Below are 5000 nucleotides of genomic sequence, written 5' to 3' on the forward strand. Positions count from 1 at the left end.
GGTTTGTAGACTGAGACTTTGAGGGTTGTAGACCGAGACTTTGAGGGCTGAGACCCAGACTTTGAGCTGTTGAGACCGAGACTTTGGGGGTCGAGGACTTAGACTTTGAGGGTCGAGACCAAGTCTTTGAGGAGTTGCGACCGAGACTTTGGGGGGTCGAGACTTAGACTTTGAGGGGTCGAGACCAAGTCTTTGAGGAGTTGAGACCGAGACTTAGACTTTGAGGGGTCGAGACCGAGACTTTGAGGGGTTGAGACCGAGACTTTGGGGAGTTGCGACCGAGACTTTGAGGGGTCGAGACCGAGACTTTGAGGACCGAGACTTTGAGGGTTGTAGACCGAGACTTTGAGGGCGTGGGACCAGACTTTGAGGACCGAAACTTTGAGGGTTTAGACCAAGACTTTGAGGGTTGAGACCCGAGACTTTGAGGGTTGAGACCCGAGACTTTGAGGGGTTGAGACTGAGACTTTGAGTGGTTGAGACTTAGACTTTGAGGGTCGAGACCCGAGACTTTGAGGGTTGAGACCGAGACTTTGGGGATTCGACCGAGACTTTGAGGGGTCCGAGACCCGAGACTTTGAGGACCGAAACTTTGAGGGTTGTGAGCCCGAGACTTTGAGGGTCCCGGGACCCAGAGACTTGGAGGACCGAGACTTTGAGGGTTGAGACCGAGACTTTGAGGTTTGTAGACTGAGACTTTGAGGGTTGTAGACCGAGACTTTGAGGGGTCGAGACCGAGACTTTGAGCTGTTGAGACCGAGACTTTGGGGGGTCGAGACTTAGACTTTGAGGGGTCGAGACCAAGTCTTTGAGGAGTTGCGACCGAGACTTTGGGGGGTCGAGACTTAGACTTTGAGGGGTCGAGACCAAGTCTTTGAGGAGTTGCGACCCAGAGCTTTGAGGTGAGACCAAGACTTTGAGGACCCGAGACTTTGAGGGTCGAGACCCGAGACCTTGAGGGGTTGAGACCAAGACTTTGAGGGTTGAGACCGAGACTTTGAGGGGGTTTAGACCAAGACTTTGGGGGTTTAGACCAAGACTTTGAGGGGTTTAGACCAAGACTTTGAGGGGTTGAGACCAAGACTTTGAGGGTTTAGACCAAGACTTTGAGGGTTTAGACCAAGACTTTGAGGGTCCGAGACCGAGACTTTGAGGGTTGAGACCCGAGACTTTGGGGAGTTGCGACCGAGACTTTGAGGGCTCGAGACCGAGACTTTGAGGACCCGAGACTTTGAGGTTTGCGGGACTAGACTTAGACTTTGAGGGTCGCAGACCAAGTCTTTGGAGGAGTTGCGACCGAGACTTTGAGGGCTCGAGACCAAGACTTTGAGGACCCGAGACTTTGAGGGTTAAGACCAAGACTTTGAGGGTTGAGACCGAGACTTTGAGGGTTTAGACCAAGACTTTGAGGGTTTTAGACTTTGAGGGGTTCAGAATTTAGTTGACAAGACTTTGGGGGGGGCACGAGACCTTTGAGGGTCGAACAGACACTTTGAGGACCGAGACTTTGAGGGTTGTAGACCGAGACTTTGAGGGTGAGACCGAGACCTTTGAGGACCGAAACTTTGGAGGGGTTTAGACCAAGACTTTGAGGGTTGAGACCCAGACTTTGAGGGCTGAGACCGAGACTTTGAGGGGTTGAGACTGAGACTTTGGAGTGGTTGAGACTTAGACTTTGAGGGGTCGAGACCCGAGACTTTGAGGGTTGAGACCGAGACTTTGGGGAGTTGCGACCCGAGACTTTGAGGGGCCGGACCGAGACTTTGGAGGACCTAGACTTTGAGGGTTGCAGCCGAGACTTTGAGGGTCGAGACCGAGACTTTGAGGACCGAGACTTTGAGGGGTTGAGACCGAGACTTTGAGGGTTGTAGACTGAGACTTTGAGGGTTGTAGACCGAGACTTTGAGGGGTCGAGACCGAGACTTTGAGCTGTGCAGACCGAGACTTTGGGGGTCGGGACTTAGGACTTCTTTGAGGGATCGAGACCAAGTCTTTGAGGAGCGACGCCAGACTTTGGGGGGTCGAGACTTAGACTTTGAGGGCCGAGACCAAGTCTTTGAGGAGTTGCGCGACCGAGACTTTGAGGGGTCGAGACCAAGACTTTGAGGACCGAGACTTTGAGGGGTCGAGACCGAGACCTTGAGGGGTTGAGACCAAGACTTTGAGGGGTTGAGACCGAGACTTTGAGGGGTTTAGACCAAGACTTTGAGGGGTTTAGACCAAGACTTTGAGGGGTTTAGACCAAGACTTTGAGGGGTTGAGACCAAGACTTTGAGGGGTTGAGACCAAGACTTTGAGGGGTCGAGACCGAGAATTTGAGGACCGAGACTTTGAGGGGTTAAGACCAAGACTTTGAGGGTTGAGACCGAGACTTTGAGGGGTTTAGACCAAGACTTTGAGGGGTTGAGACCAAGACTTTGAGGGGTTGAGACCAAGACTTTGAGGGGTTTAGACCAAGACTTTGAGGGGTTTAGACCAAGACTTTGAGGGGTTTAGACCAAGACTTTGAGGGGTTGAGACCGAGACTTTGAGGGGTTGAGACTGAGACTTTGAGGGGTTGAGACTGAGACTTTGAGGGGTTGAGACTGAGACTTTGAGGGGTTGACCCCCAACCCCCCCCATCACCCATCCTTTCAGTTAATGCCGTCAGGTCGATGCTGCACAGTCCCACTTGCAAGAAAATACATAAAATCCTTCATCACCACTCAGGCTTCTTCTAGTTTTCACAGTCAATGTCATTACACCTATATGTATTTTATATCATTACACTGTTCTTATATGTATTTTATATCATTACACTGTTCCTATATGTATTTTATATCATTACACTGTTCCTATATGTATTTTATATCATTACACTGTTCCTATATGTATTTTATATCATTACACTGTTCCTATATGTATTTTATATCATTACACTGTTCTTATATGTATTTTATGTCATTTGAGCCACAGATTTCTGTCACCTGGACAGACAATAAAGTTTTTTATTATTATTAAGTCTTTATTGCCATATATATCCTGAGGAAAAGGACCAGTTTGAAATATAGTCTTTATATCTGTGACCTTTAAGAAGTGTTCTAGAGGCCGATCTTGAGTACTACAACACTGTAGTTAGCATTTATTAAAGGTCCCATGGCATGGAAATTTGGCCCACCCATGAGAGAGAGAGACATCATGGCTTTCAAACGAGCAAAGTGGCAGTTGGTCAAGACCACACCCCCACCCTCCACCTTGTTCCCCCACACTCCTCCTCAATAGCTACAGACACAGAAATGGCACATCCTAAGGAAAGCTCATTGTGGGACTGGCTCTAGTGGCTGTAATTCTGTACCAAGGCTGAATTTCGGGAAAGAGACTTCAGATACAGTATTAGGGGACCACTAAGGTCTATATAAAAGAGACTTCAGATACAGTATTAGGGGACCACTAAGGTCTATATAAAGAGACTTCAGATACAGTATTAAGGGACCACTAAGGTCTATATAAAGAGACTTCAGATACAGTATTAAGGGACCACTAAGGTCTATATAAAGAGACTTCAGATACAGTATTAGGGGACCACTAAGGTCTATATAAAGATACTTCAGATACAGTATTAGGGGACCACTAAGGTCTATATAAAAGAGACTTCCAGATACAGTAGTAGGGAACCAACTAAGGTCTATATAAAAGAGACTTCAGATACAGTATTAGGGACCCCTAAGGTCTATTAAAAGAGAGCTTCACATACAACAGTATTAGGGGACCACTAAGGTAGGTATATATAAAGAGACTTCAGATACAGTATTAGGGGACCACTAAGGTCTATATAAAGAGACTTCAGATACAGTATTAGGGGACCACTAAGGTCTATATAAAAGAGACTTCAGATACAGTATTAGGGGACCACTAAGGTCTATATAAAAGAGACTTCAGATACAGTATTAGGGGACCACTAAGGTCTATATAAAAGAGACTTCAGATACAGTATTAGGGACCACTAAGGTCTATATAAAAGAGACTTCAGATACAGTATTAGGGACCACTAAGGTCTATATAAAGAGACTTCAGATACAGTATTAGGGGACCACTAAGGTCTATATAAAAGCATCCAAAGAGCACCATGTCATGGGACCTTTAAAGTCTACATCAACAGAAATACATTTACAGGGTAAATGCCTGAACACAACAACCCTAAAACCTTCCAGTCAGAGACGATTCAATGACATCAACGATACTTCAAATACCAGAGAAGAATAATCTAAACCCATTTCTAGCGGACTTCAAACAGCTGACGTTAAAGGGTAAACTATTTAGGTTTCTCCTCAACGGATCAACAGCAGAACGTTCCCAGGATACCTCAGAGCCAACCAGCTTTCACGCTGAAAACGCCAACCTTAGAAGAACAACGGGAGCTCTCTCCCACTTTTTGATTATAAAATAAAATATTAAATATTTAGACTTTTTGGAATTTCTTTCTCATAATATTAAAAAGAATTTCGCCTCTTTTCCCAAAATGTTCTAAAATATATATCGACTTTATTTTTTTCTGATTTTGTTCCCCTGTAGAAGTCGTAATCGCTGCCGGACTAACGACCCATGTGACCGTTTTTAGCTCCTCCCCAAAAAATATTTAGCAGATTTAACCGGCGCTGCTTCCGGAGCTCAGCGCCGCACGGGACGACGTCATTGGTTTAAAGAAATGTAAACAACCCAGAGCGTTGTTTACACCTAGAGTTTCCATCCTATCCCAGCATGCATCTGTGGCGTAGCCAGAGAGGTTTAGCGTAATAAACTCAGTATCCCAGCATGCACCTGTGGCATAGCCAGAGATGTTTAACGATATGAGTTCTGTATCCCAGCATGCATCTGTGGCGTAGCCAGAGATGTTTAACGATATGAGTTCTGTATCCCAGCATGCATCTGTGGCGTAGCCAGAGATGTTTAACGATATGAACTCAGTATCCCAGCATGCACCTGTGGCGTAGCCAGAGATGTTTAACGATATGAACTCAGTA

At 46.1% G+C, this 5000-nt stretch overlaps 1 protein-coding gene across 1 annotated transcript in view; it reads right to left on the bottom strand.

Annotated features, from left to right (window-relative positions):
* Positions 1-5000, bottom strand: part of LOC120572653 (disks large homolog 4-like) — an 18532-nt gene that overhangs the window by 12902 nt on the left and 630 nt on the right. The gene's annotated exons all lie outside the window — the stretch shown is intronic.

The sequence above is a fragment of the Perca fluviatilis genome, chromosome 14, assembly GCF_010015445.1.
Source record: "Perca fluviatilis chromosome 14, GENO_Pfluv_1.0, whole genome shotgun sequence".
In the NCBI taxonomy this organism is placed as follows: domain Eukaryota; kingdom Metazoa; phylum Chordata; class Actinopteri; order Perciformes; family Percidae; genus Perca; species Perca fluviatilis.